This window comes from Ailuropoda melanoleuca, chromosome 10 (assembly GCF_002007445.2).
Source record: "Ailuropoda melanoleuca isolate Jingjing chromosome 10, ASM200744v2, whole genome shotgun sequence".
Taxonomy (NCBI): Eukaryota; Metazoa; Chordata; class Mammalia; order Carnivora; family Ursidae; genus Ailuropoda; species Ailuropoda melanoleuca.
Window position 1 is genome coordinate 102,272,994 of NC_048227.1, and position 11,922 is coordinate 102,284,915.

Genomic DNA, 11,922 nt, shown 5'->3' on the forward strand with positions numbered 1-11,922 from the left:
TCTCTGCAAGATAAAAGTTCACGTCATTGGGGCACCTGGGGTGACTCAGTTAAGTGTCCGACTCTTGATCCTAGCTCAGGTCTTGATCTCAGGGTTGTGAATTCAAGCCCCACACTGGGCTCCACACAATGGAACCAACTTAAAAAAAAATCATGTCATTTGTGATCAACTTTGGAATACTTCCCAAGGAAAAAAACAAAGCCTGTTACTTTCTAACCATTAAGCATCTTTGGTGTAATTTTCCATAAATCTGAAAATCCAGTATAATCTAATAGGCTAAGTCCCTTTTGCCGCACACGATGCCATAACCCCAGGTTCTGGGATTAGGATGTGGGCGTCTCTGGGGGCCAGTGTTCTGCCCACTGCATTCTCCAGCAACCCTGGCTCGGTTAGCTCACCACGGTCTTGCCAGCTAAATGTGTGTATCCCCACCTTACGGCGGCGGAGGAGAGGTGGAAGCAGGCTTTGCTGGAGGCCACGCTTGCAGGCGGTGACCCGCAGTCTGTGCTGCGGGCCACGCCCTGTCGCCGCGGTCTCTGGAGCACTGCGGTGCTTCCATAGCGTCAGCGGAGGGTCCGCACGTGCAGCTGGCGCACACGGGTTTCCCTCACCCCAACCCCTCCTGTCTGAGCTCTTGCTATCATTTGCTGCGCCCCCCCTTTCCTGATCCTAACACTTGGGAACGAGAGACTGCGGGGGAGACGTGGGCTCTGCCTGCCTTGTTGTTTATCCTTGAGCCTGTCCGGCCCGCTCAGAATGCAGGGTTACAGAATAATACCCATGCTGCCACCCCGACCCCCTTGCCCACTCTGTCCTTGCTTCTCCAGGAGGGTGGCCCAAGCCCCTGGTGTAGACTTGTGTCCCAGTCCTCCCAGGAGATCCCCCCACCAGGGTGTGCCCTCTGAGTGCTGGGAGCCTGGCCACACCTGAGAGCCTGGCCACACCTGAGAGCGTTCTCGGGACAGCAGGAGCCCAAGGGAGGCCGTTCCCAAGCGAGCTCTGGCCGTTCTGTCACGTGCACTGACACTTTAGCTCATGAACTTTTGAGGATGATTCCTTTAGCCTCCCACGGACCTGCCCGGCCTCCTGCCCCATCCTCAGCCGTGTGGAGACGCGTAGGCCATCACTGCCTGTGCGATCCTGGAGAGACCCACACTCGTGTGAAACGTGCTCCTGTGAACTCTCTAGAAGCCGCTGTTTATACATTTTTAAAAATAAAAAATAGGTTGCAGAAAACAGAAAAGGCAGGGATTCATTCTCTCTCTCCCTTAATACCGTTTTTGACTTTGCTCTTGAAAACATACTTGTTGGAACCCTGTGTGGGTCTCAGAGTGCATGTTCTTTCACCCACAAGCCCTTGCTCAGCCCCCGCTCGGTGGCAGGCCCTGCTCCGGGGCCGGGGCCTGCGGCCAGGAAAGCACAGGCGGACACAACCGAGATGAAGGGGACGTTCGGGAACCCCGAGCCGGCAGTGGAGAAACTGAAGGACGGGGCAGCTCGTTACCTTAGCAGAGCTGTGTGAGCAGGGGCGCTGCTGCAAAGGCCCTGGGGCTGGGGAGTGCCTGCCCAGGGGGTGAGGTAGGAGCCCAGGGCAGGGAAGCAGCAGAGGGTGAATCTGGCGAGGCCCCGGGGATGCTTTTATTAGAGGACTGAAGCTGGGGGAGGTTCTGAGCAGGGATAGGGCATGGCTGGCTTAGGCTTTATTTTTTAAGTTTTTATTTTAATCCCGATTTCGGTTGTACAGGGATGGCTCAGGCTGTGTGGAGCAGAGGGCGAGGGGTTAGGAGGCTGTTGCGTGGCCTGGGGATGGGGCAGGGGGAGCAGCAGTGGTGGGAGGCGGTGGGCTCTGCATCCAGGTGCCGCTTGCTGGTTGGAGCCCCTGTGCTTCCTGACAGAACGCATGTGGGATTGAAGAGCGAGCGGAGTCGGGGATGCGTGCTTTTGGGCCTGAGCGGCTGGAAGTGTGCGGTTGCCACGTGAGTGTGTTGAAATTGTGTTATTTCAGTGTCTGCGAGGAGGGGATACTTGTATTGTCATCGTCGAGATAGTTTGTCATTTATTGCTGGTTAATGACTCTGGTGGGGCGGCAGCGGGTGAGTCTTGCCCCAGGCCTCAGGGTCAGGCCAAGGGCCAGGGCGGTTGGATTCCACGCTGGAAGTCTTCCCGCCCTGCCGCGGGGCCTCGTGCCTGCTGCCCCTTTGCCTGGTCTCCTGGCACGTGGCTCCATTTTTACAGGATGTTATGTGGTTAGTGTGTTGCCCAAGGAATGCTTTGGTTTTAAGAAAGGCTTCCAGGGGGAGAAAACGAAGGGGCTACCACCATGTGGGAAAGGAAAGTTCCTCCAGGAGATGCTGCGGATTGCTGATTGGATGGCCGATGGATCGCTCAGATGCCAACGCCGTGAGGGGGCCTCACGTCCTCAGGGACCAGATGAGTAGCAGCCACCCTGGCTCTGGGCACTTTCTACATCAGCATCGTCTTTGCTTCCGCGCTGGCACCCATGGGCACAGCTGGGGTCCTATCATGCCACCCCATGTGGACCTGGCCACCAGCAGGAAGGGGTGGGGGGCCTGGAGTCCAGGCAGCACTCTCCTCCCCCAGCCGCGCGCTCTGACAAGACGATGCATCCCTTGGAGGAAGCGGACTGAGTCTGAATCCCCACAGAGCAGCCATCTGGAGTCAGGGAGGCGCTGAGGAGGCCTTTCCTGCTGCAGGGCTTAGCCCTGGGGCCTGGGGCCAAAGCTCAGCTCAGAGAATGCTCCTTCGCTGGTTCTGTGAGGATCCCCTGGCAAACCCAGGAAATGTCACCGGGCAAGGAAGCATTTCAGCGTTCCCGCATTCCTTCACTAAATGCTGTCACCCTGCAGTCACACCCAAAGTTATTTCTTTTTTTTTTTTTTAAAGATTTTTTATTTATTTATTTATGAGATAGAGACAGCCAGTGAGAGAGGGAACACAAGCAGGGGGAGTGGGAGAGGAAGAAGCAGGCTCCCAGCGGAGGAGCCTGATGTGGGGCTCGATCCCATAATGCCGGGATCATGCCCTGAGCCGAAGGCAGACGCTTAACCACTGTGCCACCCAGGCGGCCCCCCAAAGTTATTTCTAACAGAATTCTGGACACTTGGCTGTTAAGTTGCAGGCCAAATGGGGTCCTTTCCATGCGCCTTAAAAAACTCCCTGCACTGGGGACTACCTGGGGGTCAAGCTTGTGCTAAAACACAAGACCTACGTTGGCATTTGGGAAGGAAATAGGAGAACCTTACTTGTATTTATTTTCCTTATTCTTGGAAGTTTCGTTTTCTCGTGTGCCTGTCAGTACAGGTAGATCAGGACACGCCTAATCAATAAATACGCACATCCGGGTGAATGCTCAGCCTTTTAGTGGTGAGAGTGAATGACTGACATCATTTGGAGACGGATCATTTCCCTTTCAGTGTCAGTGTTGACTTTGACAGTGATAAACACAGCCTAAAAGCAGCCTTGGGAGGCCGGCCCGAAGCGAGCCGTGCCTGTCCCTCTGCTCTGCGCTTGAGGACGCGGACCACAGATGCCGCTGGTGTGTCTTGGGTGGAGCACAAGAGGCTTCACCGTCTGGCAGGTGCACACACTCCGTGGCAGAGTCCTCCGTACCTCTCTCCAGCTGTACGGGGGTTCGAGACCGTCTGCTGCACGTCGCTCGGCAGGCACGATTATCGAGTCTGATTGGGGCCGTCGGGTGGGAGAGACCCGGAACCTCCCAGTGGGCAGATTTCTCATAGCATGAGACACCATTCAAAGTGCTGATTATTGAAGCATTGTCGCTTCTGTCTGAGGAGCCACTGTGAGAACCTGGGGACCTGCGGAGTTCAGTTCCACGCAGCTGGAGCTACAAGCTCCCGGCTGTCATCGACCCCACGCCTCCACCGTGTCACCCACCAAATTCATCCCATGAGTGCCTTCCCCCAACATCTGCCGGACTGTGGTCTGGAGGCCAGGCTGAGAGCCTCCTCAAAGCTTTCCCGACGTGTCTCGGGGTTACCACAGGCACAGGCAGGTGGGCTGTGCGCCTCTGAGTCTGGACCACCCCTCAAGTCCTGGCCACAAGCTCCTGCTCAGCCCCGTGTGGAAGGGGACCTCGTGACAGGAGCAGGAAAAGTCTGACACATTCTGTTTCCCTTTTGTCTCCCTTCCTTGCCCCTCAATCCCAAGACAAGCTCGGGGAGGTGGAGGCCGGTACCACGCTGGCCTGTGGCCCTGCCCATCATCGGGACCTGAGCCAGCCTCTGCAGAGCCAGGCCCTCTCTGTGGGCACCCCTCGGTAGGATGGCTGGGCATGGTGGCTTCTTGGAGTTGCCTGTGCGCTCTGACTGGTGCACCTGCGACTTTCCCTGATCCTCTGACTTCCCGCCACCAGTCCTGGTTCCTCCCTTATTCCAGTGATGCTTTTAGTAGCTCGGTTTATCTGGCTCAATCCTAACCGAACAGACATGCTTCACTCCGCTGCACCATCACTGTGACGACTCACGGCTGTATTTTCCCATCACGGATGAGCAAGAGCCCCTTCCGGTCCTGGGGGCTCTCGTGCAGCTGCAGGGAGCAATTTCCAAGTAACCTGCTTCCCTCCTTCCAGATCCAAGGTCACATGGCTTTCTTCCTCGCCTCACTGGTCTCCATTCAAGGTCGTGTCTACGGGGAGGCCTCTGCCACCACCACGTCTAATATATAACCCCTCCCCGATTTGTCCCTCTACTCTGCTTCGCGCTAATCAGCACCTTGCATGCACTTCATTGTTTATTGCTTGTCTCTCCACCAGAACGTGGGCTCCTGGGCTCCGTGAGGGCGAGGTTGTTGTCTTGCTTGCCACTGTGTCCCCAGTGCCTGACATGTAGGGGCTCAGCGAGTATTTGTTTAACGAAGAATCAAACTCCAGGCCTGGAGCATCTGATGGGCAAGAGGGCTTTTGGCTGCTGGGGTAGAGACAAAGGGTCACAGACTGAAATGAGAAATATCCTCTCATGTTATTTTATTGTAAGCTAGGAGTGCAAGTAGTAGGTAATTGGCTTTATAACCTGAACACTGTCAGGAAGAATGACTTTAAAATCACTTAAACCTGGGGCGCCTGGGTGGCTCAGTCAATTGTCTGTCTTCAGCTCAGGTCTGATCCTGGGGTCCTGGAATCGAGCCCCGCATGGGGCTCTCTGCTCGGTGGGGAGTCTGCTCCTCCCTCTGCGCCCCCACTCATGCATGCTTGCATGCACTTCCTCTCTCTCTCAAATAAATAAAACTCATGCATGCTTGCATGCACTTCCTCTCTCTCTCAAATAAATAAAACCTTTAAAAAATCACTTAAAACCAGAATGATTTTTTAAACCAAAATGATTTTTATTTTGCCAGATAATTTGTCCAAATTTAATTGGTCTGTATTCAGCAAGTATAGTCAGCAAGGGAACAAGTGTCTTTACTTAGAGGTTCATTTTGCAGCCTGTTCGTAGTGGATGGTTCTGATGGACGCATGAAGATTTTTTTAGCATGGTGGTGGGTGCTTACTTTGCGCTAGAGGCGTCACAGCCTCCCGAGACGGGCTTTCCACTGCATAGCCTTGTGGTCTCGATCATTTCTTGTTCACGTGCTGGGGAAGACCCAGAACAGTTGGCTAAGCAAAACTCTATCCCGGCCTGCAAGCACCTCCCACACAGAAGGAATAGTCCTCTTTCGAAGGAGGAATCTTGGTTAGGGTCCTACATGACCACAGAAGGTCCTTAATCCTGTGATCTGACCGGCCCGTGTTGCAGTCTGCGTGTCTGTCCTTAACCAGCCCCGATGTGCTCTGTCCACGCCAGCCTTTCCAGGCAGCGTGCACTTGGGCTGCTCCCCGCTCAGTTTTGATCGAGCGCCCGTCTGGAACAAATTTGCAGACGTACTTTGAAGGACTCCTGTGCATTTCATTTCTTAGATATTCTGTGAACTCCACAGATCCAGCTGGATTACCAGAAAGCCTCTGACTTGATGCCTCTCCCCTGCCCCCACCCCAGAATGACACTCTCTGGTTAACTTTACAAGAGACGTAAGATATATGGATACAATGGAATATTATTTGGCAGTAAAAGCGCTGGTCCATGCTGCAACATGGATTGAAAACCTTACGCTAAGTGAAAGAAGTCAGTCACAAAGGACCATATGTTGTATTTACATGAAGTGTTCAGAGTAGGCAAATCCATAGGGGCTTGGAAATTCTGTTCAGACCGGGGTATGTGTGCATCCCCCCTCCCCACACTGTGCCCCCCAGGCAGGAACTAGTCAGCTGACAGAGGACACAAGTCATGGATGCCACTGGGTTTTTCTCTTTGCCCGGATGCCCGGGAGCTTAACGCCCAGTGGCTGGTGTCCGGATATCTCTGGTCTGCGTGTCTGTAGCACTTTCCCCTCGGCCTTCCTCTCCCATGATACCTGTGCCCGTCTGCTTTGGCTTTTATCCATGTTCACATTTTTACTTAATTTATGTGTCTTAGCTACTTCACACCCTTTGTGGAACACAGGCAAGTGAAATACACACACACACATCCCTATGGACATTTCCTGAGAGCTGCATACGGGTAACAACTTCCTCACACCTTCCACGTCCCCTGTAATGCACCTGGCAGGTGAACCACGGGGACGACTCTTCAACAGCTGGTTTTGGAGAGGCAGTGGCAACTCTCCCCAGAGTGTGGGGGTTAGTCAGGCACTAGGTGACCGGCTGGTAATGGAGGCCTCAGCCCGCCCACCCCCCCGCCCCGAGACAAGGAAAGGAGACTCGGATATGGATGTCCCTCCATATGGAATTGCCAGGGCCCTGGCTTAGAGTTCGGCACTGTAGTGTTAGTGCTTTCTTCCAGAGAATCAAGTTTTAAAATGCTATTAGAAAAATCTAGAAGGTTGACAAATTTGTATCATGTATAACTAGTATTTCTGGTAGAGCCATTCGGCAACTGTACCCCCAAGATAAATTGGCACCTCTTTGAAAAATTCCATACCTTTAGGAAGGTTATCAAAATTCAGGAAGCGGTCATTTCAGTTACCTCCAAGAGAAAGATGACAGGCAATGGAGTAATGACTATAATCATTAGACCATTTGTTAAAAGCAGAAAAGCCACACAGTGGCACCAAAAATCAGAAATCAAAAAGGGGCTTGCACTGGTCAGCTGTTTTGTGTGCTCTGTGTGTAGGCCTGTCCTACAGGGACATCCTTTTAAAAATACTTAACAGGCAAAAACGTTAATGTACCAAACCTCCATTCTTCTATCCTTGCTTCTTCGCAGATACTTTCATAGAGAGGGTAACAGGCTTGTTTTCTTTCTTTGTCCTCTGTTATTTGCATTGGACTTTCCTTTGCCTTTGATTATCCTCCTGGACACGGCCCTTCCCTCCTGCCCTTGCACGATTCCTCCTCCCGGCCCCCACGCAGGTTTGGTCTCTCTGAGCGGGAGCCCGAGGCTCAGGGGAGGAGTGTCGCACGCAGACAGCGGGATGATGCTTTGGTGCCCCAGACGCGGGGCTGTGGTTGGGAGAATCGAATTAGTGAAGGGTTTGAAGACAGCTTCCTGATGTCATCCCTGCATCTGTGAAAGCAAAAACAAATTTAGTTGAGTAAATTGTCTCTCAGCCTTTTAAAATCCACTCTCGGTGCATCTCTCACTCTGTATCTGCGTGTCCTCGCCAGCCCAGGACAATGTATTGACCCTCCTTTAGTTTGTATGATGAAAACACAGGTTCATTCAGAACAGCACTGGTGATTCCTACATGGCCTTAGGATTAAAATTTTATTTTTTTAAAGATCTTTTCTAAAGATTTTATTTATACATTTATTAGAGAGAGAGACAGAGCACAAGTGGGGGGAGTAGCAGGGGGAGAGGAAGAAGCAGGCTCCCCACTAAGCAGGGATCCTTACCGCAGACCCTGAGATCATGACCTGAGCCAAAGGCAGACACTTAACCATCTGAGCCATCCAGGCACCCCAGAGATTAAAATTTTTAATGTCCACAGCAGGGCCATCAGTCCTGGCAGTCACTTGCAGACTGTCATCTGTGACAGTCACTGTGATAAGCTGTTGTGCAACTGTCCTAGGCAGTCCTCGCGGGCACCCGCAGCGTCCTCTTCCTGTAGACGGGGGAGTCATGCGTTGGGAACTAAAGACGCGTGCTCAGGGCCACAGAGCCAGGAGCGGGGCGGTGGGCGGGGGTGGAGAACCAGACAGGATCTGAACCCAGGACAGCTTGCCAGGTGGAGGGCAGGGAGGTGGTGGTGGTGGCCTCCCCGGGGCAGGGGACGGGCTCCGTGGGAGCCGGCGGTGCTGTGGATGGATCTCGTGTTCTGAAGGCTTCAGAAGCAGCAGCATCTCCCGCCTCATGACCTCAGAGCCACCGGCTCCACCCCTCCTGCTCCCCATCGGCTTTGGTGGGCCCGGAGCTGGGCACAGTCCATGACCCTCTCTGTAGGCGGAGCTGCTCTGTTGCTCGCCGGCCGCGGGTACCCATCCAAGGGGCCACTGCTCATCCTCTGTCTTCATGCCTTCTTTCCTCATTAGAGTGTTTCCTGTTCAGTGGGAATGTAGTCACTTTAGAAGAGATAGGAATTAACAGTTCAGTGCGCGTGGTTTATTTGTGCCGCTGGGTGGAATTTGTGTTCTGTCAAAGCAGTAGAGAATACGTCCTCTGTGCAATATTATTACACACGGGCTGAGTGTCAGGTAGGTTCCTTTAGAAAACCGGGAGTCGCAGACCGATTGTTATGGCAGCTGCCGCGGACGTCCTTCAGATCCCGGGAAGTCATGTAGCTTTGCTTATTTCTATTCTGATACAGAACAAAACAATTGCCTGAGACTATATCCTTGGACAGCCTGATGATCTACTTTTATCAAGAACCCACCTAGAGAAATCTGAGTTAATGCAAAATATTTTGAAGATTCAGTCTATTTCTAGGTTATGTAGGGTTTTCAGCACATTTCAAGTTGGACCTCTAAAAATCTGTGTACTTGTTCTAGTGTTTTTATGCTACAAAAGCATTCATTATTCACTGCAAAGAAGACCAGGGGAGAAATCGTATTCAGATCTAAGTGCAAAGAGAGCTAAGAAACAACATCAGTATCGTTTCCTTTTAGAGAATGCTAATCATGTTTCCCTTTTTACTTTGACCACCAAACAGCTCAGATCAAAATAGGTAGATAACTATGAATTCACATTAATATCTGTGAGACTGCAGTCTGGATAGCTACATGTTAATATTTCTTTTGGACTGACTCTTTCATCCTACCTGTGCTTCTAAGATCTTAATTTTATCTACATCATTTATAAGCATTCATTAAAGTCATCTCAAATGTTTTATGTAGTTGAGAAGGGTGAAAACAGAGTAGTAATGTCCATTTATGGATGGACATTTCTTTTTTAAATTTTTATTTATTTATTTATTATTTTACTTTTTTTAGTGAGCTCTGTGTCCAATGTGGGGCTTAAACTCAGGACCCCAAGATCGAGAGTCAAATGCTCTGCTGGCTGAGCCAGCCCAGCGCCCCTGTGGACGGACATTTCCTACAACTGCGTGTCTGTAGGGCTTTGTTAGCTACCCCTTCTTATTCCTTACAGCAATGTAACTGCTATGGGAACAGGGCTAATATTCCTGTGAGTCGCCATGACAGTTGGGAAACGGAAGGCAGGGGACTAACGTTCACGCCCATCCAGGAACTTTGGCCTTGACTACGTGGGCTCCTGTTTGCCCGAGTGCAACAGGCCTGCCTCCCACTCTTGGGAGAAACGGGGGTGATCTTACATTCAGGATTGCCAGTCTCCAGTCTTGAACCATGTCCTCTGCTTTTGTTTTCCACCCGAGAAATGCATTGAGAAAATACAATATAGATAAATGTAAGAAGTTTGCTTTTTGTGTGTGGAACTATAATCAGTTTTGCCTAGTATTTTAAGACATCTGACACCCACATTCTCAGGACCTGTGGCAGCCCCAAGGATCACTCTGAGTTCTTCAGTTATGACAGGTGTTCCGGGGACCCTGGGCAGAGGCAAGCAGGACCCTTGTCAGAACCTCCCCCATCGCTCTGTCCTCTCAGGAGAGCCAGCCCAGCAAGGCCCCGGCGGGCATCCTGGGGAGCTCTAACAGCAAAGCAGAACAAGAACAGAAGCTCCTCTTTGATCTTTGAGCTCTCTTTATGCCATGGTAGCTTTTGCGTGCTTGCCTTTTTCGTCATGGATCTGTTAGCAGCATAGAACGAGCCCACCTCTCAGTGTCCCCAAAGGGAGAGAGGGACAGCTGTAACTGACTGTCTTCATTGTCAGTCATCTTGGGGCATAAAAGAGGGAGACAGGTCATCTCGTGGGAGGAGAGGAGGGCTGGGCCGGGTCCAGCCATTGTCTGGTCTTGTAAGGCAGGCAGCCCTCCCATCTCTGCTTGAACATTTGGAACTTCAAGGGGGAAACATCGATGAGAAGCTGTGGGCAACTGGGGCTGATTCCGGAATAGCGGAAGAGCGTGATGTTATCTTGTGTGGAAAATAAAGGGACTTCATTAAAACCCCTTTTGAGGGCTGCCTCTTAGAAATTCAGAATCTCTCACTTGCTTAAAGAGCCCCCCTCTCACTCATTTAAAAACAGCTGATTTAATTTGGGGTCTGCTAAGGTAAGGGGATCTTCCCTGGTTTGGGGGGGGGTAAAATTCCCCTAAAACTAGTGAAGAGATAAAAACACAGCTTCTTATAGAAGCAGGGAAACAGAAGAATACATGTAATTATGAGAGTGATTTCCATTTTTTGAAAACCTAAATCACCACTTGAGGGCACCAAAAAATAAGAAATCTGAAAGGGCTTCTCCTTGCCTACAGGTGGAGTCATTTAAAACTCCATTTCTTCCCAAGTGGAGCGAGAGATGCTATTTTTTGAAAAATGGTTTGATGTATTTTTGTTCTCAGGAGAGTTTGTGTCCTGTGTCTCTCTTCCTCTGCCTGAGACAGACATCCTTGCTCACATTAGGGTTTAAACCAGTTGGAAAAAGCTTTCTGAGACGCTCGAAGGAGCGGCTTCCTAGCGGCTGTTTGGCTGTAGATATCAATACCTCTGGCCTGGAGGACAGGACATGGAGCGTCTATTTTAAGATAGACTGGACATCCAGGGGCTGATGCTGACCATGAAGTCCTTGTTGGGACTGGCACGGGGCCTGGGGAGGAAGGCCTGAACGTGGGCTGCTTGCCACAGCTTAGACCCAGGCAGTGGAGAGCCTAGGGGATTTGAGAATGCACGGGAGAAGGGGTCTGCCCTGCTTCGGGCCTGGGACCCTGGGTTGAGGGGCCCTGGGGCATCCTGCACGTACCAGCCTGGCGTGACCTCCTGCTTCATTTGTGGGCTGAGAACTTCCTGCAGGGGTAGAGGTGGGGCAGGGCAGGGAGACACGCCAGAGCCAGGCCGGGAGGGTGCTGGTGAGGCCCAGAGCCCAGCAGTGGGAGGCCAGCTTGGGGGAGCATGGTGGCAGTGGCAGGGCCCTGAGGCCTCACTGCCAGGGGCTGCTCCCAGCAAAGGCAGAGTGCATACAAGATGCTGGGACAAACAGGACTCCACTGGCAGCCATCATGCACTCAGGGATGCTCCAATGGCCTTGCTGAAACTTCCTCGTGCACAGGCGAGCCAGGCCACGGCCACCAACCGTCCTTCCTACCCCTGCAGGCAGGGGCAGGCTTGTGCTGAGGTCTGGCCACTGGCCCCCTGCTGCCGGCTGGCTGTTTGCTCTTACTCGGGGGAGTTCCCCAGATACCGTCTGGCCTTGGTGTTTGCCTCTCTAGGCCCCTCCTCAACGCCACGCCTAAGGCTGCAGGATCCCTGAGCTGCCGTGCATGCTGCGAGGCCTGTGCTCTGCAGGAGGAGAGAAGGAAAGGGCTCTCCGGGGAGGGACAGCTCTGTGTGGAGCGGCCCTT